This window comes from Neopelma chrysocephalum, unplaced genomic scaffold, assembly GCF_003984885.1.
Source record: "Neopelma chrysocephalum unplaced genomic scaffold, ASM398488v2 Primary Assembly neopelma1_132, whole genome shotgun sequence".
NCBI lineage: Eukaryota > Metazoa > Chordata > Aves > Passeriformes > Pipridae > Neopelma > Neopelma chrysocephalum.
This window is the reverse complement of record NW_020897794.1, coordinates 195,552-219,755: the sequence shown is the minus strand read 5'-3', so window position 1 is coordinate 219,755 and position 24,204 is coordinate 195,552. Positions and strand designations below refer to the sequence as shown.

The 24,204-nt window shown below is 45.3% G+C and overlaps 1 protein-coding gene and 1 long non-coding RNA gene across 9 annotated transcripts in view; one reads left to right on the top strand and one right to left on the bottom strand.

Moving 5' to 3' along the window:
* BCAS3 (BCAS3, microtubule associated cell migration factor) overlaps window positions 1-24,204 on the top strand; it is a 318,264-nt gene that overhangs the window by 252,923 nt on the left and 41,137 nt on the right. The gene's annotated exons all lie outside the window — the stretch shown is intronic.
* LOC113975051 lies at window positions 1,820-3,532 on the bottom strand. The gene is made up of 3 exons (XR_003536742.1): window positions 3,502-3,532; window positions 3,197-3,424; window positions 1,820-1,958 (listed from the first exon to the last, which is right to left on the bottom strand). It is a non-coding gene; the product is annotated as an uncharacterized LOC113975051 (long non-coding RNA).

Sequence of the window (24,204 nt, the reverse complement as noted above, 5' to 3'; positions counted from 1 at the left end):
ATGGACAACTTATAATTACATATATTTTAGTTCATCTGGTATCCAGATGATCATCCTCGATCCTGAAGGGTTTGACAAATCAGTTTATTAGGACTGTAAGTGTAACCCAGGGCTGTGCAGTAGGCAAGGGAACACTGATTATTTTTTTTTCATATTATATTCAGTCATTTCATTATTGGAGGTAAATACTGCTTGTACTTAGAAACACAACAGCTGGTCTCATGTGAGAAGGCAATCCACAGATTAACTTGCCAAATGTATTACCAGTTCATTTCACTAGACTGAGAACCTAAGGGTATTTTAATAGTTTTTACCTTGATCAGACAAGAAAACAAATGCCCTCGTTCTCAAGTGGAACCTGTGACTTAAGGACTAATCTGTTCTGCTGCGGTGTGAAGTGTGCCCAGCAGCCCTGGCAGGCTGGGAACGAGTGTTTTATAAAATAAATGGGCCAAATTCAGTGCTAAAAGGTGTAGTTGTGATTCTCAGGTTGCTCAGGAGGGGAGATGCTCTGATTCCTGCCCTTGCTGCTTCCAGTGCTGTTTATGTGGAGGGTTGTTCTGTGCAAATTGGCTCTTGAGTAAGGAGGTGTTTTTACTCAGATGTTTGCATGTCTGATTTGGCTCCAGTGTAGATTTTTACATTTTAAAAAGTTGATTTTATTCAAACTGAAAGGCCAGATGTTTGCAGCCTCTTCACTGGACCCTGCTGCTGTTTGCAGACCGTGATGACTGCAGGCTCGTGCCTGGATTTTGTGCACCTCTGGATGCAAAGTGTGACACAAAGAGCAGCTCCAGGGACAGGTGTGTGTGTCCAGCACTGGGAAAGGAGCTTTAGTGAAAATTAAATTGCAGCAGACCTTTCAAAGAGGGACTGTTTTTAACAGACTTTTCCCCGTAAGGTTTTTGTGCCATGGGAGTCTTCCTTCGAGGAAGGCAGTGCTGGACCCTGCACCCTGTCAGGGCTGGAGGAACTCTCAGATGTCCCTTTCCCTGAGCAACCTCTCCTGAGAAGTGTCTCTGTTCCCAGGGACTCCTCACACTCAGACTTGCCCAGCATGGAAAATTGAGCAAGATTAACCTTTTTTCAGAGCATGAACTCGCTTGTGGGGCTTATCCAGGCTCAGTCCCTTTAACTGAGGTCTCCAGTGCCTGCGTGGATCCACGGGCCTGCCTATCTGCTTTCCTTCAGGAAGAGTTATGAGCACTAAGGATTTAAGGGTGAGACTTTGGAAAGCTCTTGACATTGGCCTAATTCAGTTTGCTTTGAAGTTTGTTTTGTTGGAAGCCAGGCGCCGCAGCCGCCGAGCGCTTCCCGAGCAGAGAAAAAAGGGATTGAGCCTCCCTGTTCTGTTGGGAACTGGGTGCTCTTGTCTGAGGGGCCAACTGGTGAAACCACTTCTCCCCTTTCCATTTTTAAATCTCCTTTTCCTTTATTTCCTTCTCCATTACTTCCTTCTGGCATCAGTGCCAACAGGGGGGTGACAAAACCAGGAGGGCACCGACCACTCCTGACGGTGGCTGAAGCCTCAACATCCATCTTTTGCCTCTCATTTCCTAATCACATCTTTGTCAAAGTCTTGTGGTCACTTATCATTGATTCCCTGTGAGAACTCTTTGAAAGAATCGAGTTTGGAGGTGTGGGACAGCCAAAAACTCTGGAAAGCTTTTTCCACAAAACCTACATCTTATTTCACAGTCCTGCAACTGCTTTTAAAAATAGCTTCTCCTTGCATCTCCAAAATCCCTTCTCCTGCTCCATGCTCTTTGAAGTGAGATAAACCAGACAAATATCAGGACTTTTTTTTTTTTTCACTTTTTTATAACATTTACCAGATTAGCAAATGGGGATTTACTTTCCACTTCCCTTCTACTGTGCTGTTCCTGGAAGAGATAAGGAAAACTCTATGTTACACACAGCTCCCAAGTCTGCTGAGCATTGGGTCAGGCTCTTGGTCCCTGTAAAGGAAGAACAGAGCCTTGAACTTGAATCTCAGCAACAAAACTCCTTCCATTTGATCTGGCTCTTGGATTCAGTAAAAGCATTTTTTGATTGTTGGGAGGGGGGGGGATTTTTTTCAATAAATAAATAATTAGACTATGCAGAAAATCCTAGATTTCCACTTACTACCATTTCAGATGAAAACAGGGGCTCTTCAATCATGGAATCATAGAATGGTTTGGCTTGGAAGGGACCTTAAAGATCATCTAATTACAACATCCCTGACATGGGCAGGGACACCTCCCACTAGACCAAGATACCCAGAGCCATTATTTCCATTCCCTTATTTCCTTGGGTTTAGAATAGTTCAGTACCTAATTTTACTGAATGTTTAGGCTTCATTTAATAATAAGAAGGCAAGAGTAGTTTCCCTACTGTTCTATTCTCCAACTGTGTTTACGTTTTCACAGTAACACAGATTTGTATTTCTTTGAGAATTTCAGGGTGATTTAAGCCTCCATTAATATCCACTTCAACATGTTTTTACTAGTTTTGACATCTAATTTCCTGAACACGCTGCCACTTCCCACCCTCGTGTTCTCAAGGCAAACGTTGCTCCACCAACACCAATTTTCTTCCCTGTTCGCTGAGTTTCCCCCTTTGATTCTGCTGGTTGGCGACGAAAAAAAGAGTTCAGTTGCCATTATCGGCTCCAATCAATAAATCTGAAGGAGGAAAAAGAGGAAACCTCAGCTCAGGGGGAGTCCCAGTCAGCAAACATTTGCTGACAAAGAAAACACTCGTATATCTGACGCGTCATCAGCTCCTGGTATTTGCTTACGGCGCTCGTCGCTGCGAGAAGAGACTTGGAGCTGCTGGAGCTGGGTTTCCATGGTCCCTCCAAGAGCTGCCTTTAGTCAGAGAACCACCAAGTAGAGTGGAAACTGCTGTTTTCAAGGAATCTTCCTCAAAAGATGGGTGGCTTTAAGGGATGCTCTGTGGAACCCGCCGAAGTCATGCTCAGCTGGTGGTGGGAATGAAGGAGCACGTGCTCTGTTACCCAAGCGTCGGGTGAACTTTGCTGTCCTGGTGGGTGAGATGCAGAACCATTGCTTTGTAGTCACTGTGGCTCGTGTTTTTTTCTGGCTCTGGACTGGCATTTAGTTTTGTCATTGGAATTTGATGTTAATTTAAAAAAAAAACAAACCCTGAAGATGAAACGATGCTGATAAGAAAAAGGTATAAAAGAATTAACCTCACTCTGAGGGGGTTGTGCAGCAATGCTTTTGGTGGGTGCTGTGTCCTGGTTGTGTTTCACACAGGCTCTTGGTCTCATCAGCTGGAAAATCTTGAAACAAATACAGCAGATTCTGTGGTGGTTTCTCCACTGAGGAACGTTATCCACACTGGAAGTCCTGAGGGGATGCACAAAGTTGCTCGAGCGCTTCGAGTCGGGATTTAAACTATCTTGCACTGCAAATATCTGGAAAGAAATGAAAACTTTGTTTATTTTGCAGTGTGCAACTTCCTTTAATTATTCAGCAGACCTCTGGCAACCACCTGATTTATCTTCTTGTTGCCTTGCTGCTGTGATGATCAGTTGTTGGAGTGACACCTCTGTAGTTCCTTTAGTTCCTTTTCCCCCAGGGATGTCCATTCCTTACGGCTGTGGTGTCGCACAAGTGCAGTTCCTCTTTCCTGTTAATGCCTTAAAGAAGCTGTAAATCTATAGGTTGGTGTCTGTGTGGAGTCCTTTGCAACAGAGCTCAAACCCATCTCAGTATCTCTTGAGACTGAACGATGTTTAATGCTGTTATTTTAGAGAGAGCCTGAGCGTGTCATAGACAACCTGACCAATAATATACCCTAAGTGTGGATCTGAGCTATAAATCTATTCTATACAGCGTGAAGAAGCACTTAGGCCAGGCACATGGCTGAAGTGCCATGCTGGGAGTGCAAGGTTTGCAAACAGCTCATTGAATTGAAGACTAGCAGAGCTATGAATCTTAGCAGAGTTGCTCTGAAGGGTTTACCTGCAGCAGTTTCCCTCATTTTAATTAGTTTTTGTCATTTACAGTAGATTTGGGCTTCACAGCACAAATTGGGTGACAGTCGAGATCTTCCCTCAGAAGGTTGGGGACCTCCAATACACTGATAGCCCTAATGTTTGCTCATTATTTTTGCTGGCAAATAGAGATTTAGCTTTGTTTATCTGTGGGATTACTTATTGGGATTGGCTTTGAAGCTGGGGGGATTATATCATGATGTTTGTGCACAACACTTCAGGAAACCTTTGCATTCCTGGGAGCATTATAAACAGTGCTCATTGTTACCTGTCAAACAGCTCGGTGGGAGCTGTGAAAGTGGCAGCTGAAGCACCCTGAGGTCTCTGGGTCTCCACGGGGCGCTGCAAAAGGGTGAAAGGAGCTGTCCTGCCTTGCTGGAGGTGTGGGGTCAGCGCCTGATCCGCCACTTCCACCCGAGCCAGGTCAGCCCCGGGGTGAGGGTGCCGGGAGGACCACGGCGTCTGCCTTATCCCACAGGAGTGAGGGTGAGACCCCCAGCAAATTCCTTGTGGCACAGTAGCCACAGATGGTGGCTACAGTCAGTCACTGCAAAACAGGCTGATTTAAAGTGGTGATTTAAAGCTGGAAGTGTCCTGTTCCTGGAGCACTCAGGGCTCGGACACACCTCATTAGTTTGATGGGCAGAGGGGGTTTTGACTCTCAGTGTTTGCTGAGAATTTTGTCTTCACTTGCTTCACTTTCTCCGAGGGCTCCCTCTGATAAATCTGCAGCTCGTTAGAGATGAGGCTGTTAATTGAAAAAGGGGGCATTTCAGTTTTTAGAGCCTGTTTCACACTCACTGCTGGGCCGTGGTGGGACACGGTGTGAGGACCCAGCTGGGCAGGTGCTGGGGGCTTTCCTGGCAGGGTGGATGTGATGCACAGGGAATCCTGGCCCGGGTGTGTGTCAGGGATTTCAGGGAGTGGCTGCACAGGCAGAGGCTCTCTTGCCCTCAGTGCAGCTGAGTTGTACCACTGGCTACAAATCTACTCACAGTAAATTAAAATAATGAACACATCCTGTCTGAATTTCTACTTCTGATGATATAATCTCTATTTCTGATGATATAATTTCTATTTTTGATTATGTAATTTATCCTTCTGATGTAATCTGAGAATGGTCTCTTTCCTGGAGACCTCAGTGTCTTCCTGAGCACCACTTGGTGAATCACTGAGTGAGGTTCCCAAAGTTGAGGAGCCACTGAAACTGGAGCTGTTTGGGCTCAGATCAGGACTGGGGGCAGAACCTGAAATGATTATGAGGATATTGAGAGCTGCACTCTTAAACCACCTGTGCTAGAACTGGATGCAGCAGTAAAAAAATGTAAAGCAGAAATAAGGATATCTGTGTGCTAATAACACACAAAAGCCTGTCTGCATTTTAACATTTTAATGTGGGGTGGTTTTTTAGGTTCAGCAGTTTATTATCCAATAACATCCTAAAGGGTTCATTTTTATTTTTTCTTATTATCATCTTCATTTTTGCATTTGAGTGTTTATTCCTTTTTCCTTATTTGGGTTACAACATCTTGATTTTTTTCTGTCCTTTCCTCCAGGAATAATGAAAACCAAAAATACCCCACAGTAATGAGAACCAATAGTGTACAGAGATTAACGTCACAAACCCATCGCTGACCTCAATAACATTTCACAACATTTAGTTTTCATTACAGTGCAATGTTGCTGCAGACTTTTTACATGAACTTCTGAAGAAAAATATATGATAGGGGCTTTCCAAAAATACACACATGTTGGGAAATAAGGCTTCTAAATCAAGAGGTTTACACATCCACTGATCACATTTGACGAATCAGATGTATGGTATTAATTACTCTGAGTCACAGCAAGCAGACTTAAACACTTAGAAAACAAAGATTTTGTGCTTTGCTGATGCAGACACGTGTCGTGCCTTCTTCAAAAGGTGCCTTCTGACTTTTAGTGCCATTTGCTCCCTTTGCATGATGAAAGAACGTTCAATTTTTAAATTGTATTTGTAAAAAGTATTGCTTGGCACAGAGCGTAGGAAAGAACATTTAGAACAGGTTGATCTGTAACACCACAAGCAGTCTGTTTTCTATCAATGATTCCTAGCCAGCTTATTAAACAGATTTATACAATGAAAGAATCTAATAACAAAAACATTCACCTCCTTTATTACTTGGCATTATTTATGGCTCTTACTTTTTTTTAGCTACCTTTTTATATATCGGAATCTGCCAACATTGTATTTATAAAGTTTATGTACTAGCAGCATTTGTTGGGCAGGGATTTGGGTTATTTTATGTTTCTTTCCTCCTACACTTATTATTACTAAACCTATAGACAAATGCTTGTAAGATTTAAAAAATTCACCAAAGAAAATATTCCGGAGAAATGGAACGCTTGAAAAATTAATTAATTCTGGAGAAATGGAATTTTTTTAACATACTTACATTTTAGATATTCTCTCCATAATAATAAAAGATAATGGTGCTTATGACAGAGCCTATTCCAGGGCTTAACTGTGTTCCCCAGAACCTCCAGCGTTGGATCGTGGATGGGGAAGTTATTACACTCTGCAAAATCAAAAGTTCCTCCTGTGGCTATTAGTTCAGATCTCTAAATATCTATAATTGCTGTCCAAAGAACAACTTTGTCTTCCAGAGCTCCTTCCTTCCTTCCCTCCTTCCTCCCCTCTGTCCGTCCGTCTGTCCCAAGGCAATGGAGCCACAATGGCACGTTTGTCATCGTCTGGTGGGGTCAGTGGGAGCCCTTGGGCGTCCTCCTGGTGCCAGCACTCGGCTCCAGGCTGGGCTGGGCCTGGCACAGACGTGGCCATGGAATAAAATATAGTCTCCCTTTCCTATGGATTGTTCTTTCCTGGCAGGCCAGTTCTGCAGCTTCATGAGTGGCCTCTCCGTGGGGCTGCTCAGGGACGGAACAACCTGGAGCGGGACACGTCTGTTTGTCTACAAAGCTCCTGTGTGTGTGCCCAGGACAATCTTTTTGCTGGTGTTAGAAATGCCTGGAGATGCCTCTTCTGTAGTCAAAGAGAGAAAAAAGGGTTGTATTTGAAAAATGGGGCCTGGAAGTCTTAGGGCAGCGCAGGAACCCGAGTTCCCGTCGGCAAAGCCGGGACAAAGTGGGTGGTTTGCCCTGGATAGAGGGAAACAGGGAATCCCTTGGAGATCCGTGCAGCAGGCACAGGGAGCAGCTGCTTTCCCCAGGCAAACAATAGCAGTGAACTTTTAAAATAAATAAAAAGTGAGAAGTAGAAGCAGGGGAAGGTTTGCACTGAGCTCTCCTGGTTGAAAATCGCAGCCATGGGAAACACGGTGTGTCCCCCTGAGCTGCCTGGGGGTCAGCGAGTCCTTTCCCCCCCCTTCCCTCCCACCTGAAGCTTTGTTGGTTTATAAATGATCCGTCTGATTCTGGCTCTTGGGTTGCCTTTGTCTCACCCTCCCAGGAACGTTCCCCCTGAATGCCCAGGCTCCAGCTATTTCAGAAGAAAACCTTTATTTTTTTTTTCCACTGAGGTTAACCAAGCCTCCTCCTGTTTTGCTGTGCTCAGCACTTAAGGCCAAAGTTTACAAGAAAGGTAATTACAGTCTTACTTTTAATTGTAATTAACTAGGAGTAAAAAATCAAAATAATCCAGCTACTCTTTTGCTGAAGCAGAGCATTATATATAACGTGACAAAGAGAATGCCTTGCCCTTCGGCCATTAATTTTAGCAGCTCTGTTATTCCTAAGTCACATAAACCTCTGGTGTCAGAGGGGAGAGAATATGAATCAGCTCAGAGGTTTCATTGGAATACCTTGCCCGTGGTTGTGTCAGAACGTGCAAGGCTTTGGAAGCACTTGAGGTTGTGATAAATTAGAAACGTGTAATGAAGAAAATCGGGAACTCCGAACGGAGAGGTCACGAGTGAAAAATGTTGGTAGTGAATTACAGGCATTTCTGGGCTCATAAACACCAAAACTCGGGCTTTTGAAGGGAGTCTTTCCCTTTTATTGTAGAAGGTGTTGGAGCAGTCTGAGTGTGGGGAGGTTTAGGGGTGACACTGCCCTAAGGAGATGTCACTGCCCTGGCAGTGGTGGGACAGGCACATACGTAGGGATGAGTGGATTCTTAGTCAACAAAGGATGAAGATGGGAAGCATTTTAACTCTCTTATTCCCAGCTGTGTTCATTGATTATGACCCAGAATCCAATTCTGAACATTCAACAAATGCTGCTCTTTCCAAACTCTTTATTGAACTGCAATTGAACTCCTGGTTTTTTACCTTTGCCTTAACTGTGACCACTTTTCTTGGGTGCATGGTCCCAGACAGTCCCTCCCAAGGGAGAATGAAGCTTAGTGGCACCACTGGTGACAAAGAAGTTCAACCAATCCTTGAAAACACAGTGAAATGTCAGATATCCACATTTAAAGCCCAGACCAGGGCAGATTTTACTTGTGCTGCAGCACTTCCACAGCCAAAAACCCGAGTGCCACGGACCTTGGCAGCATTATTAGGGGGATCTTCATTTAAAGATGAACTATTCTGGAACAATTTCCCCACTGTATCTGACACAAACAGGCTTTTCTTCGACACCAGACGTGCATGTCTTCTTGCTCCAGCTATTTTTTTCTTGAACAAACATATGTATTGTAGCCAACGCAAGGAAAATCCCGCTCACTATTTATGTTTGAGTTCCCTGTGTCCCATTAACAATATCCCAGTGTACTCCTGGCACTGGAGCATCTTGATCCAGATCCAGCACTGTTTTCCTGGATTCCCCTTCGGAGACTTAAGTGCCACAAAGTAATCGGTCTTATTTAGTGACCTTCCATCCCAGAGGCTCTATTTTTTGGGCACTGAAACGGTTTCCTGTCCCTTCTGATGATTTTTTTGCTAAGCAGGGAGCACCTCTCACTGTGAATGTGAAGTTGCCAGCACTGGTAACCCCACTGACAGATTTTATCTGCTGTCCTGTGACTCTTCCACACGTCCAGGAGGTCTTATTTTGGTGGTGCTCCTGGACACCATGCAATTATTTATTATATATGCACTATTTGAATATGCTGGGAGCTGTGTGTGTGTCTCCCAAATGGCAAAAGCTTTCCATAGGGAAAAGGAATCCTGTTGCTGGTGCCTTTCCTTCGAGGCTGCTCTCCTTTGTTGTAGTGTATAGATGGAGATCTAGAAACACATGTTTGGGCTTGGTATATATTTAATATCTATATTTGGTATATATATCATGTGAGTGTGTGTATATTAAGGTTAAATGCCACTGACTTTAATATATTTTGATATTTTAACTTGCTGGATGGCCCACAGGTCATACTTGGGAGAAGTAGTGTAAAGAAGTCTCTTGTTTTCTCTTTTTTCCTTTCCCCCCCTTCTTTTCCTTTTTTCCTTATCTTCCTTTTTTTTCACCTATTTTCACCCTGGTTTTTTTCCCCCTTCTCTATTTCCTTTTCTCATTTAGTATAAAAGGTGGCTAGGCACACTCTCCTTTGATAGAAATAAATACAGCTTTTGTATCAATATTTTTTAAAAATGCAGTGTTACGGACTCTCATTGCATAAGTATTTTATACGTATTTTATACATATTTTAGTATACATTAATGCAGATTTATTTTGGGATGGAGTCTGTTTTTCTTAGCTTAGCTTTGGAAAGCTGGATTTCAAAGCCACCCTCAGCTCCCTGAGTTTTCTGTCCTGTCAATGTCAGCCATTGATTTATCCAAAAAGTCATATTGTTTACAACGGAGACATTCAATCATAAAACAACTTCCAGAGTATCCTGTGCTCAGATAGGGAAAAGCATTTCCTAACTGTGAATCCAGCTGGTCTAATCTTTGATGACTTTGGTTCAGTGGCCAAATCTACTTCTTTGTGCTGTCCTAATGCACCATTAGATTAGTTACTGTCGCTGGAATTGCTGTCGCTCAGGCTCTGCTTTGTGGAGGATCATGGTATTTTTCATAAATCATTTTTTTTCTCCTTCTTCTTTTTTTACTGTTTAAAGGATAACAGTACTGTGGCTTTGCAATTGTTTTATGAGGCAGTAATCTTGTTGCTGTGAGGATAAACCGTGAGGCCAGAGGCAGTGCTTATCTCTGGAGAAGCCAGTTATTGCCCAGGAAATCTCCACAGAACATCAATTATCGCCGTTGCCACGCAGGTTCCACCCCTTACAAATGGCAACAACGAGATTTTGTGTCCAAAGTAGTCCAAAATAAACCCAAAATGCAGTACTTGGGGGATTCTTTTGCAATTGGTTCACAACCTTCTGAACTTTGTTTGACTGTCGAAGGCCAAAATCCTGGGATGTTACTCAGGGCCGTGCTCATGGCTCATGGAGCATCCACGGGCTCTGGCATCACCAAAGCCAACCAGAACAAGCCATCCTCCAAAAGCCATGCCGAGAATTCCTGGTTTCTTACCTCCTTTGGCTGTGCCTTTGACTCAAGCTGCAGGAGGAGGATTTCCCAGCTCAGGCAGCGCTGCACCCGGAGCAGCAGCTTGGGAGCTCATTGCCTTTAACTAGATATTAAAAACATTTTTAGGCCTTTCTGCATTTAAAAGCAAAGGTGGGGAAAGCAGCTCAGAGTGATGATCACCATGCTAAGCCTGAGTTGGGTGAACAGAGAGAGTGATCCAGGCACATTCCACACGGTGCCTCGGGAATCCCGCAGCACCGAACTGGGAAACTGCTAAACATCCCGCCCTGGTGCACTCTGTCTTTAAGAGGTTTATTCAATTAACCATTTAAACTTTCATTATATTTTGCCATTTGGTGAAGAGGATTCTTATGCATTTAATAGTTTTATGCATTTACCCATTAGCCCTTTAAGTGGGCTTGCTGGGGCGAGCTCTGCCATTTCCCAGCGGCGGCCGGGGAGGGCGGTGGGCAGAGCAGACAGTGATCCATGACACGTGTCACGGCCGTTTGCATCTCCCTGACCTCCCCAATCCATCTCCCCGAAGGTTGCTGTCCATTAATCCCGTGGCAGCTGCTGGTGCAGCCTCTCCAAGGGGCTGGGGCAGGTAGCCAAGGGTTCAGGTAGCTTCCCTGCACGAGGAGCCCGGATTGGCAGGATATTTGCATCAAAACACAAACTCGGAAGAAAATGACATATGTTCGTTAACCTAAGGGCTGCTGATCACTTTAAATACTTTAAATTAATCCAGCTTCATTTGTTAAAACTAGCATCATCTGCTTAACAACTGAGGGAACGCTGGGTTATGCTTCAAAACAGGCACCGCAGCAAATCATACCCTGGTGCTTCATGCAAGGTTGTCTAAAACTCAATTTACAGAAATATTTGTATTCCATGTTGGTCCTTATTCCTTTTTAAATTCCTGCCACACAGCGCTGTGCCTGTTTCCTTCCCTTACACTGCAGATATTTCTGGCCCTGCTCTGTCCATGCAGAAAGCTGGGCAGGTCAGGGATTTATCTGTTTCCAGGCTGCTTTGGAGGGAGCTGAGGGCAGGACTAACCCACAGTCTGCAGGTAAATTCAAGTACTGGGTGTGCAGATTCTCCCCAGTACCAGAAGCTTCTGTAAGCCACTATTTTAGGTCTCTTTGGCTTCTGATAATGGCCGAGAATTAAACGTTTGCTGCCTTCAAATGGAATTTTTTAAAAGTAAGATAAGCAGTGGCCATATAATTGCCAAAGCATTCAGAAATGGAGGGTGGGTTTAGATGGGATATTAGGAAGAAATTCTTGGCTGTGAGGGTGGGGAGGCCCTGGCACAAGTTGCCCAGAGAAGCTGTGGCTGCCCCATCCCTGGAAGTGTCCAAGGCCAGGTTGGACAGGGCTTGGAGTGACCTGGGCTAGTGGGAGGTGTCCCTGCCCAGAACCAGATGATCTTTATGGTCCCTTCCACCCAACCCATTCCATGTTGTGTGATTCCATGACTCATGTCCAGCTCACCAGAGCCCTCCTGGCTCCCACAGCAGCAGTGTTGTCTCAGGGTTGCTCTGTGCAGGCTCCTCCACGGCGGATGCTCTTCCCGGCCAAATATGACCACCTGCAAGTTTGTGCTGGTGTTAGCATTTTCATCTCCCATTATTCAAATCCAGCTGGCTTTGCCTTTGAAGTCCGTTCCCTCATGTTAAATGTTAACTCTAATTTCTCTTGGCCCAGGGAACAGATAGTGCATTCTTTCCTGTCTGTGTGATAATGGCCACAAGTGTGCTGGCTGCCTTCGGCCCGACCCACCGCTCCGGCTCCCCGCTCTCCTCCACAAGGAATGTCGAGGCCCAGCTCTGCCTCGGGGAGAGGGTTCATCCTGCAAAAACCTCCAGGCCGGGCCTGTCCCTGAGAACTGCCCACACACACATCACGTGTATGTCCAAACCTCTTTTCCAAGACTGGCACGTGCTCAGGGCAGGGAAAAATCACCAAGAAATCGCATCTAGGGGTAGATTTTGAGCAACCACAGGGTTTTGGGGTTTTTTCAGATTCATGCTTTGCTTTTTCCAGCTGTACTAGCATTTTTCTAAACATATTTCCGTGCTTATGCTTGCATTAAGCACAATAGCAGTGGAAGAGGGAGACTTGTGACCATTTGAACTTGAAATCCCCAGGGAGCTTTTTATTCTAATAAAACAGCAAAATATTGGATACATGACACCCCTTACATCAAACTCTATCATATTAAGGAAACCTTAGAACTCTGGTCTGCAGTCTGGCCTGATACATTACAATTCATCTGGGATCAGTATGAGAAATAATTACATCTATTTATTTATTCCACTGTCAGAATGTTGACACTAGTTTTTCATATTGTCTCTGTCACGAAGAATCATAATTAAATAACATGTCAAATGCATTGATCATACATTTATAAATTTGTTTGATAGATCATGGAGGCCTTTTGTTGTTAGGAGATATCACAAGATTAAACTTAAAGTTTGCCAAGCCATCTACCTCATTCTACACGGGACTTTTTCCTCCTAATTAACCACAGAATTCTGATGGCTTGTCATTCTGATATTGCACAAAGTAATCTCTTCCTTTTTATTTCAAGTTGGGGATGCCGTTTCCCTTCGACCAAAACCTGGCCAGATATGTACAATCATATTAGGGGATGTAATGACATGCTTTTCTTGTGGTTTGTTGTTTTTTTTTTTTCTATTTTTCTGGCCTAATTCCTCTACTTAAGAGGCACTGTCTTATCACAAAGAAGATCAAGCAGAGCTCGCCTTCAGTTCTTGTGCTTTCTGCACAAAACAGAGCAGGGGTCTTGACCACCCTCATTCCTTCCCCTCTCCTTGTGGTTGTGTGTGGACCCGACCCAGATGGGCGAGTGGATGCTGATCAGTGGCCATGAATCCATGAACAACCTTCCAGCTCCTCCACACACACTCCCACCTTTAGGAAAAACAGATTTTTAGGAAGGTGACAAGAGCCAGAAAAATCAGTAACTCGTGGTGCTTAAGTAGTACTGTTTCCTCCAAAGCAAATACAATTTATAAAGAATCATATTCCCTGTACATGTGCTGCTTCAGAGGATAAAAAGATGTCAATAAATAGGCATTTGTTGTCCCTTTTTGATGTGTTTTCTCCTGTTTTCCGTAAGAACATAAGCTAGGAGGGTTTTACTCAGATTTGGTGGCAGAACACATGCATTAAGATTAAGTTTCTTTTTAAAATTTGCATTCTTTGCTTTGTATGCTTCCTAAATGGGGCAAGAGGGTTTCTTAGTATGTCTTAGTATTAAAATCTAAAGTAACAGACCTTCATTCTAATGAGCTTTGTAAATCTGACCTAAAAAGTGTCGCCTGGAGTCTTTGAAATGAGTTTCCTACAACTTCCTCTGATCTGATTGTGTGTTTTAGGGGAGGTTAAATGGGTTAAGATTCTTAGCTGTCCTAAAGCCATTGGAGTGATTCCTTATTAATCTTTTTCACCCCCTAAGACATCATCTACAGATCTAGGCGGATTTAGTACATAAGATAACGTAGTCAGCCCTGCCATAACTATCCACACAGCTTCTGAAAGGACAAAAGGGTGACAAAAATATGCAGAAACCCTTTGCAGAGGTTCATGTTAACAATACCTCCCAGTCTTTCCCTCGCCCGTGTCCAGCCCTCGCTCGTTGCGTAAGGGAAGTTTCATCGTCACAGGATAATATCTCTGTAACTTGTGATCTGAATTACAAAGGAGTTTGTTGTGCTCCCTGTCCTGTGGCAAAACTTGTGAGCATAAGATGGGGTCTTCAATTAGCCCTATCCCTGCTGATAACCAAGAGCTCCTTGTTCCTGCAGGAAGGGGCTCGGTGCCCATGCCAGCGGCTCCTCCTCCCTGGGGCTCCCAAACGGCTTCTCCTCCCACTCTCCTCTTTGCTGCTGCCCTTGGTGAGGCTGGTAGTGCTGCACACAGGGGCTCTGCTGAGGTACAGCTTCTCCAGAGCTTTAATTCAGGGAGGAAAAATTGCCTTTTCACCAAGGAATTGGCGAATCTCAGGCACGGGTTGCCCAGAGAAGCTGCGGCTGCCCCATCCCTGGAAGTGTCCAAGGCCAGGTTGGACGGGGCTTGGAGCAACTTGGGATAGTGGAAGGCGTCCCTGCCCATGGCAGGGGTGTTGAACTAGATCAGCTTTAAAGGTTCTTTCCAGTCCAAACTATTCTATGATTCTAAATAACAAAAATAAGAGTAAAACCACAGAGATAGTTGCATTTATCTGAGTGATTGATGCTTCTGTCTCGGGCATCCTTCGACATAACAGGGCAGTTCAGGGCCTTTGCCTCTGGTGGGAAGGTCATACAGTAGCATTGTAATACTTTTACCATAAATATGCTCTTCTTTTTTTTTTTGGAAGAAAAAAATTTAGTTATCCTTTGACATCGACCATATATTTTACATGATCCTCTTTTACTCCGTTCAAGTGTTACATCTGCATGGCAGCAACAGCATTTTGGGCTCTACTCTCTTCTGCTTGAGCTTATTTGTTCATAATCTTTTACTGAAAGAAAATGCGAGCAGAGGATTGTTTTATAGGGCTGTCCCCAGGGCATAACAGCATTGGGGAACCTTAGGTGTTGTACAAACAGTGGGAATATAATTTCAGGGATCAGCTGCCATTTAATCAACGTCAGGAGATTGTCAATTCCTGCCGTGATTTATGGTTGTGAAAATACAGAATGATTTGTAAAATAACAAGGAGCATTCCCCCCCTCTCCCCACCGAAGGGGGTATTTTGAAAACACAGCAAACTGAAACATGAAACTATTCTGGAAGAATTTTCTCAGGATTTTGAAGTGCTTGCCTTAGCATTGAGCTCCCTGTTGACATAAGTGTTCCTTAGTCCTTTGCAGGTGCTACTGTCGTCTCACAGAGCTCTCAGGAGCCCATTACAGTCTTTTGGCCTCACAAAAAATAAAAAGAAAAAACACTTAAAAAATAGCGAGTGGCTTCTTCAAAGCTGGAGCGCCCCGATAAGGAGCCCAAGTGTGTGGTTTTCCCCGTGTTTTAACGCTCTCTGAAGTGTAAGACACACCCCACGGGGCCAGTGGTCCCCACAGTTCCTGTCCCACCGGGGTCACTGCTCTGCCCTTGCTTCCAGAATATCCTCAAGTGTCTGCTTAACTTCTTCCAGGCTGAGTTCTTAAATCGTGATGGCTCTGAAGTCTTAAAAGTTCTCTTCTCAGCTGGTTGAATATCCAAATCTTTTGATACCAGTGGGCAAACGTGGCAAATCTTTCAAGGAAAGGTGCTAAGAACTGAATAAAAATCAAATGCTGTGTACCTAAAGCAGGGAGGTGGGATGCTAAGGCACCCTTCCTGGGCCCCAGCCTGTATCATTTAGACTTTCCACACTGGTTTGCCTGTCTCTAAAAGGAGACTCATGATTTTATTTCCTTCCTGTGCTGCAGATATTATAGGTCTTTATAAAATGAATTCAGGTCACCAGGCCTGAACTTGTGAGTGCTTGGGCTCGTGGTTACTCGAGTGCAGTGCTGAGTCTGGGGGGGCAGCAGCAGCAGGAGCTCTTCTCCAAGGACACAGAGCTGTCACTCTTCCTCTTTCACAACACTCAAACCAGAAATTATTAAATTACACCTGTATTTGGAAAACTGTGGGACCCCTGGATGGCGGAAGATGAAAAGCTTACCCTTTTCTAGCAGCTGTGGTGGTGTGCTCTGCCCAATAAATACACCTGCTTCTGGAATTCCCCTTCTGCTCCTTCTGACACCAGCACTGCCAGGGATTTTTACCTGCATGGAGACCAGCTTTGGGGGTCTACAGAGATGTTCCAAGCAGAATCTGGGAGAGCTCAGGAATGCATGCTTTTTAAAAAAAAAAAAAAAAGCCAAACCAAAACCAAAAAACCCTGGAGGCAGTTTAGGTATTTATCTCCTGAAGCATTTTTTTTGTACCTCTTAATTACTTATAATCTGACTTTTCTTTCTAATTGAGGCTCCCAGCATCTGTCTAGCTACCAATACTCTTAACTACTAATTTACATTGCAGTTGGCACCTGACCTTGCATGACACATGTAAGGCTCTTAGACAGATAATCCTGGCTTCTTCTTGAGACTTATGTCGCCATGGAGGGGTCAGTGGTGTGAGACAGCACAGCTTGAGGTGCGAAGTGCCGCGGCAGCTCACACACTTTACCTTCTGAGTCTGGGAATCCCTTAACAGGCTGATCCGGGCTTTTGCACAGCCAGTCCTCCTGCTTTTGTCCCGGGCGAGGCATTTTTCTGCCTGTCACTTCCAGGCCCCTTAAAGCAGTGTGTCTGTGTGTTGGTTAATTTGCAGGCATCAGTAGGGCACATTTCACACTGAATTCCACCCCGTGGGGCCGTGTCTAATTGGACAAATTCGAGCAGCAGGCAGGAAAGCCACCGCAGCATGGAGCAGTGATATATGGGCACGGGGAGAGGGTCGAGAGCTTAAAGACACACAGCTCCTCTGCTCGCCTGCCTGGCTCCCAGATCTGAAGCAGGATGGCTCTGCCAAGCGAGGTTTAACATCCCAAGTCAGGTTTAACATCCCAAGTCAGGTTTAACATCCCACGGCGTGGCCTTGGTGCTCCAGGATTTTCCGGAGTGGACACGTGTCTCTCTGAGTGTTCATTCCACTGTGGAAGTGCTTTGAAACACAGAATCATTCCGGTTGGAAAAGACCTCTAAGGGGATGGAGTCCCACCTGTAACCCATCCCCTCCTTGTCACCCAGCCCAGAGCACTGAGTGCCACGTCCAGTCGTTCCTTGGACACTTCTACCACCTCCCTGGGCAGCCCTTTCCAATGCTTAACAGCCCTTTCCATGAGGAAAGCTCTGTGAAGGAGCAGGAAAAGTGTTCTGCACCTTCAGAACGGGACATGGGAACGTTCAGTCCGGCTCAAAGCCCTGAAATAAAGCCCTGTTCAGCTTCAAACTGCACAGCTGCCATCCACGTTAGGGTTTCCTTCAGGGAATTTCCTGCAATATTCCAGGGACAAGGTGGAGTCGGAGGGCTGTTATTAGGGAAGAGGAAAGGGGGGAAAAAAAAGAGTTTCAGGATCTTGGCAATAAAAGTGAGCTGAAGGGTTGTTTCTGGTCATAGATATTTCTTTCCTATTTTATGTTGCTTAAGCATAATAAATGTCAGATGGCTGGAGTAGCATGTTTTATTAAAATAAGTGAATTTGGAGGTCATGAGAGCACTGTGTTGGTAGCATTGTGCACAGGATGGCTTTGTCGGGGTGAGGGGCAGGGGGGGAGTCCATCCCAGTGTACAGGGACCCATTTTAGAGGGAGGAATAGCCTAAAATCCTATTTCTGAGTGATTTCTCCGATTTTGGTGTCTCTGCTCAGCTCACAAACAAAAGTGCCATCTAATGACAACTAGAAAAAGTCTTTTGGAATGTAAAACTGAAGAACATTATGTGGTTTGGTTGGGTTTTGGTTGGTTTTTGGATGCTTTTGTTAAGTGGACCGAGACTCTTAACTCAGTTTTCATAAATTGTGGAAGGGCCACCAGAAGATGATATTTATCTGTTGTCCCTTCTCTGCTGCTCTGGTTGTGTGGTGCAGCTCTGCAGAACTGTGAGAAATCCAGCTCCCAAGTGTCTTGAAGTTCATCAGTGTAATTTGCAGAATACCAGCCCTCCGCCCCAGTATTATTGTTTCTTAGTATATATTTGTATTGGAGACATTTTGATCTGTTAGAGGTTCCCCACTTGAATTTTGTTTTTTTTTTTTAAACATCTCTGAGAAACGTCGCTCCATGTTCTGATCTTTCACAGAATCTTATTAAGCTCAAAAGCCAAGTGTTGAAACAGCTTCCCAGAGGATGCCTTTGGTGACAAGTCCTTACATTTTGCATCAGTCAGACCATTGTGTTGTGGGTCTGAAACCAGACCAAAAATCTCGGTCTGACTCTTGAATGGGCAGAGAGTTCACTGGGTGCAGCTGTTCCAGGGAGACAGGGAAGAAAATTAAGTGGCTTGGTGGCTTTGAAAGGATCCTAGCAGAGTTTTAGGCTTCTGCTATAGTATATTGATGCTCAGGGGTTTAAAGAAGTGGATGCCTTCGGCTCTTCCCATGAGTGGAGTGACCCAGTGTTGAGCAGCATCTCTCACTGCCCCAAAATGCCAAATTATGGGCTTTTCATGAACAGATCTCTGCCAAATGGCATGGAAGTGATGGCTTCAACAGATAGTAATTACTGTTTTCACTCTGTGATGGATGTCTGTTTATGTTTAATGTAGTCACTAGATGAAAAGGGGAGTCTTTGGTTAATCAGATATGGGTTTAGAAACCAAAATTAAGTCATTCATGTGGATATGGTTGAATTTCCTCCTTTCCTTGTGACCTGCTCCTTCAATCCTGTAGCTTAGATCTGAGGGTTTGCTTTACTTAACTTTTCCCAAATTGAAATAAAAAGCAGCTTACTTTAACATATATCATGGGAGTGCTGTGGATTTTCCCCCCTCCGGGCTACTCAAAACAAGCCCCAGGCCCAGCAGCTCTGAAAACTTGTGTGAGGCTGAAAGTGCAAGATTTAATGCCTTGTAACTTTAATCTGTCTCCACAATAAATTATTTATGCAGAACCTGTCAAAAAGGCAGATGTGGCAGAGCAGTAAAAGTTGCCACCGTGGTGGGTGAAGGCAGGGGAGGTCATGGTGCTGCCTGTTGGCATCCTGGCAGGGTGGCAGAGGCACCAGCTGTGATTGAGGGTCTCCTCTCTGGTCACATTCCTGCTTTTCCTAGGGGAATGGTGCTGCTTCCCATTGCAGCTGAGGGGAGTCTTCCAGTGGAAACACATTCAATCCCTTAGAAGTACAAAAACACCTATAAATACTAGAATGTCTTTAAAAACATGTTAAGTACTAGACCAACAGCTGCCAGGATATGAAGAAGAAGGTCAGAAAAAACAAGGATAATTAATATTTAAGGACCAGCTTTCACAATGATGGGGAAGGGCACAGGAGCATGTGGGGAAGGAGGGTCCTGCCAGGCATCCCTGGATCCTGGTGTGACCCCTGACTCCATCACCCACTCGCTCTGCTGTTCAACAGGAGTGACAGGACTTCTTCTGCCCTCCCCATCCCCTTCTTCTTCTTCTCCTTCTGTGAGGTGGGAGGCACATCTCCCATCCCAGCAGGATGACTGGTGGGGGTGCCAGCCCCGTGCAAACCCCATCCCGAGTCTGTCGGCGGGAGCACGAGTCACTCGCACGGAGCCTCGTAAAAACGAATCGTCGCTCGAGCGCCAGGGCCATAATTAAAAAGGTTTTGTCTTTTGGGTTTTGTCTACATACTTTCCTAATGCTGTCACTTGGCAGGGCCGGGGTGTCTCTCGCAGTGTGATCACCGCAGAACATTTCCTTGAAAGCGCGGCCCCACCCCGCCTCCTCCTCGCACTTGCATGTGGGAAGCACCCACTGTTTTATAGGCATTAGTGAGTTGTGCTTCGCAGTGCAAGGAGGTATTAACTGTCTGTGCAGCTGAGGCAGCTGCAGAACAGCTTTGGAGATGAAGTGACCTGCCCGAGGCTGCGCTTCGGGTGCTGTGGCAGAGGCAGGAGCTGCGGTTGTGCCTCTTCCAGAGGGGAGATACAGAGGCTCTGACAGGACAGTCTGTGTGTGTTATTTTTCTTCTCTCCCTGCTGTATAGGGCCTGTATTTACAAGGGACCTGTATCACCCCAGAGCAGCAGCACCTTGGGTTGCATGTTCGTGCCAGTCCGTGTTCATGCAGCACCAGCGCTCCAGCTCCTGTCTGTGCTCCCTTCCTGCCTGGTTTTCAGTGGGAAGCTGGGATTGCAGGGATACCAGGCCTTCTCTCCTCTCCTCAGGCACTTCTCATTCATTTGGGTATTTAAAAAGCCCAAGGGCTCTCCTGCCACCCTGTTAAAGAGTGCCAGGTAATCCCTTTATGTAGTTACCTGGATTTCCCTGTCCTGGCATCACCACCTGCACGGAGGGTGAGGAGTGCAGGTGCCTCCCTGTCAGGGGCTGAATGGCAAGGAATCCCTTGGGGTTCATTTCTTAAAAGAGTGCTTGTGGTAATATTAGAATAAGTAAATAAACAGAACAGATCTTTAAAATCAGTTGCAGAATATACTTTCTATTTTTGGTCAAAACTTTGAAGATCTGGACATTGTCCAGCTGTTTCAAAATGAAACCTTAAATTAAATCGATGGCTTGGAGGAGGTTGTTTAATTTTTTTTTAATCTTTAGTACCGAGAAAATTAATCTTCTAGACAAGGGTTATGTTTGAGGGAAGAGCAGTGCATGGGCAATTAGGACTTTTCCCCCCTTCAGAGTGGTGAAGTAAAGTTTGGGGTAGTGCAGGCTCAGGTCTTCAGCTGGGCTAAATTAGCACAGCTCCTCTCAGGCTCCAGCTGTAGGCACATATTACTGCTCCATTGCAGCAGATCTCATTTATGACATGTTTTTAAAGCAGATCTGTGAAATGATCCAGCTTTAAAAAAATAACACTAATAAGGGTGTAGTTACATGAGCATCTTATCCCGCAGCAAAGCCAGTTTAAGAGGCTCCCAGCCCTTCCCTGACCCTGCCTTCTCCTTCCAACCCCACGCTTCATTTCCCCTCAGCTTTGCTGCTGCAACTTTTTGGTGTTTGTGGGTTTGGGTTGGGTTTTTTGTTTCATCTTTCTCGCATTGTTTCAGTGATCAAGTAGAGCACATTTCTTTAACACGTGTATGAGTAGACAGAGAGTGTAGTGTGATGCAGCAGAGGGAAGGTGATGAGGGACAAGGGGAAGGGCTGGGAAGGACGTGGCAGTGGCAGTTTTTCAGACTTGGGTGCCAGAATTGGGTGTTCTTGCAGCTGCTGCTAAAGCCAAGTGATGCTGAGGGGTTTGTTTGAAGAGCCAGGCAGGGGAACAGCTGAGTGGGCACTGCTGGCACTGCCTTGGGAGCGTGGGAGTTATCTTTAAAGGACATCTAGCCCAACCCCCTGCAGTGAGCAGGGACATCTTCAACCAGATCAGGCTGCTCAGAGCCCTGTCCAGCGTGACACTTCCAGGGATGGGGCATCTTCCACCTCCCTGGGTGACCTGTGGTGTTTGCTGAGACTTTGGCTCCTGTGGGCACAGTTACAGTCAGTTCCTGGACCTCTGCTGAACTGGGGCCACAGCTATTAGTTATTAAGTGAATCACACTGATTTTTTGTTCTCCACAGCACTTTGCTTTCCCCAGAGCAGCACTGGTGTTAGTGCTGGACTAGAGGAGAACAAGTCGAGATTTTAAGGAATCTCGGAATACTTCACCCTACCAGGAAATCCAGCCTACTGGGATTCTGCCCTGTGCAGCAATGAGATCAAATGCTTTCCTAACCTATTGAGTTCAAATGTATCTCGAATATTAGTAACGATGGCGTAAACATTCAGCTCTTTGAAAAGTGTGGTGCCTGGTGAGTGTCTGACACGGTGTTTAATGACTGCAGGAAGGGTTTTTATCCAACTGCCTTCGGTATGTGGAACGTGTTTTCTCCTTGTTTTGGCTGATCTCTTTAAAAATAATTAAGTGAACAGTTGCATGAACAACACAACGTGGTATCTTAGAGCTGCACGTGGTACAGATGGGACAGAACAGGGTGTTGGTTATCGGTGCTCCCCCAGCCACACGTGCAGATACTGTCCCACATCCTTTCTGGAGGAGCTGAAAAACATGATGACCCCCCCAGAGTGGCAGTTTGACATTTGGTGGGGAAGCAGCAGGGGGCTGGGGGGTGATGCAGGGAGCCCCTGTCCCTTGGTGCTTGCCAGGGCAGCCCCCCGTGGCGGTGCTGGCAGCGATGCCCCGGGATGGGTTTGTTTGCCTGCTTCTCTGGGAGCAAGATATATTACTCCTCTTATTCCTTTATACATTACACAGAGTGGAAACAAAAATCAGATATAAACACAGAGTCCATCAATCATTACTAACCCAGAAGATAGACCTTGGTAGTAAATCTTCCTTTTTTCGTCTCCTTTCTGGTCTTTACACAGTACAACACAGTGTAGGAACACAGGAAGAATTAAGTTGCTTGGATGCACACCAGGGTGTAAAACCATCTGTCTGTACAGTGGTCATGCCTTGGGCACTGTACCTGCCCACTGCACCCCTGAGCATGAGCCAGAGCTGCCTCTCTCTTGGCATCACAGGGTGGTTACTGGAATGGTCTGGATGAGACCAAAGGGGCTTTGTAGGTGAAGTGCAGTTCTGGTTTAGCTGAATCAGGAATAAAGGGCTTAACCACAGCCCCAGGTGGAGGCAGTGCCCAAAATATCCCCTAAGTACAGATTGGAACCAGTGGCTTTGCCATTTGGATTTCTTTTAGTAATCAGTTTTGCAGCGGCGCTGATGAGATCGGGGTGGTAAGAGGGGCTTGTTTGTATTTGGTGCTTGTGTCATTTCTTTTGTGATTAACCTTTTGTGTGCTACAGCTGTTCACTGCAGTCCAGAGGGGGTTTATGAGTGGAGAATTTATGATAAAGTTCTCTAACACAAGGAATTTGAGTTGCATTAAGCTGGGTGTGCACAGGTTATTGCAGCAGCATTCACCGGCCTTTCTTCTTCCTGTAATTCTGTTGGTAGCACTTATATAAAATTCAATGTATAAAATTCATATTAGAACATTAGCAAATGCATAGCCACATTCTCATAATTTACCCTCCTTTGAATCCTTTGGATAAAGTACTTTGTTTTTATCAATTCACAGGCATGGCAGTGACAAGCCTGTTTATAACTATCAGTGATACTGAGCAGCAGCTCCAAAAAAGCCATGGGATTTTGGAGTCAGCACTGAGAAACTTTTCCATAAATGCCAGGAATAACATTATATTTGAATATTTAACCCTTACCCAGGCAATTTGAGGACTGGAAACCATATGTGCTTTTCATAATGGGAGCCAAGATGACCCTACATAAAGATAAATATAACTACATGAAAGCACTCAGGAAGGATGGTGTTGTGGTTAAGAGCTGGGCAAGGACTGGGGAGCTCCAAGGTCTAATCCCAGCTCAGCCACAGGCTTCTTGGGTGATCCTGGGCATGTAACTGAATCTCTGTGTGTTCAGTTTTTCCATTTGTGAATGAGAGATAATAACCCTGCCCCAAGCCATGCCAGGAGGAGAAACACGTTGCTGTGTGGGAGGTGTGGGCTTGGAGACGGTGCTGGTGACCACCAGGATAAGTCTGCCCAGGTGCTCTGCTGAGGGTATTCAGAGTTATGTCTGAGTAACTCCTTCTCCAAAGGCTCCTGGAATAAACTTCTGCCTTAATTAGACAGCCTGTCAGGCCAGGGAGGCACACCTGAAGTCTGGGGAAGTCACATCATTGGCAAATGTTCCTTGTTTGAACACAATTTAAATTCAAAAGCAACGAGGGGAAAAAATGAGAAAAGAGGAGGGAAACCTGCAGTAGATGAGACCATCTGGTTTTGTTTGAGTGCTACCTAAGTAACTTGTGTTTATTGGTTATAGACTGGTGTTTGCTTTATACGCTCGCGGGCCAGGTAGCTCTTGTTCTGCTCGTGACTTGGCACCCACTTCTGCCCTTTGAGAGTCTGCTCGGGAGGTATAAATCCTGCTCCTGTTACTGTTCTTTGAAAAAGTGGGATCTTTCAAGTAACCATCAAAAATGGGAATTCATTGATCACCGAGAATTCCCGTTTGCAGCCCGTGTCTTCCACGGGGCTGTGATTTCATCACCACGGGAGCCAAGGCGATGGGCTGACAGTGCCTGGGAGAGGCAGCTTGTCCAGCTGTTGG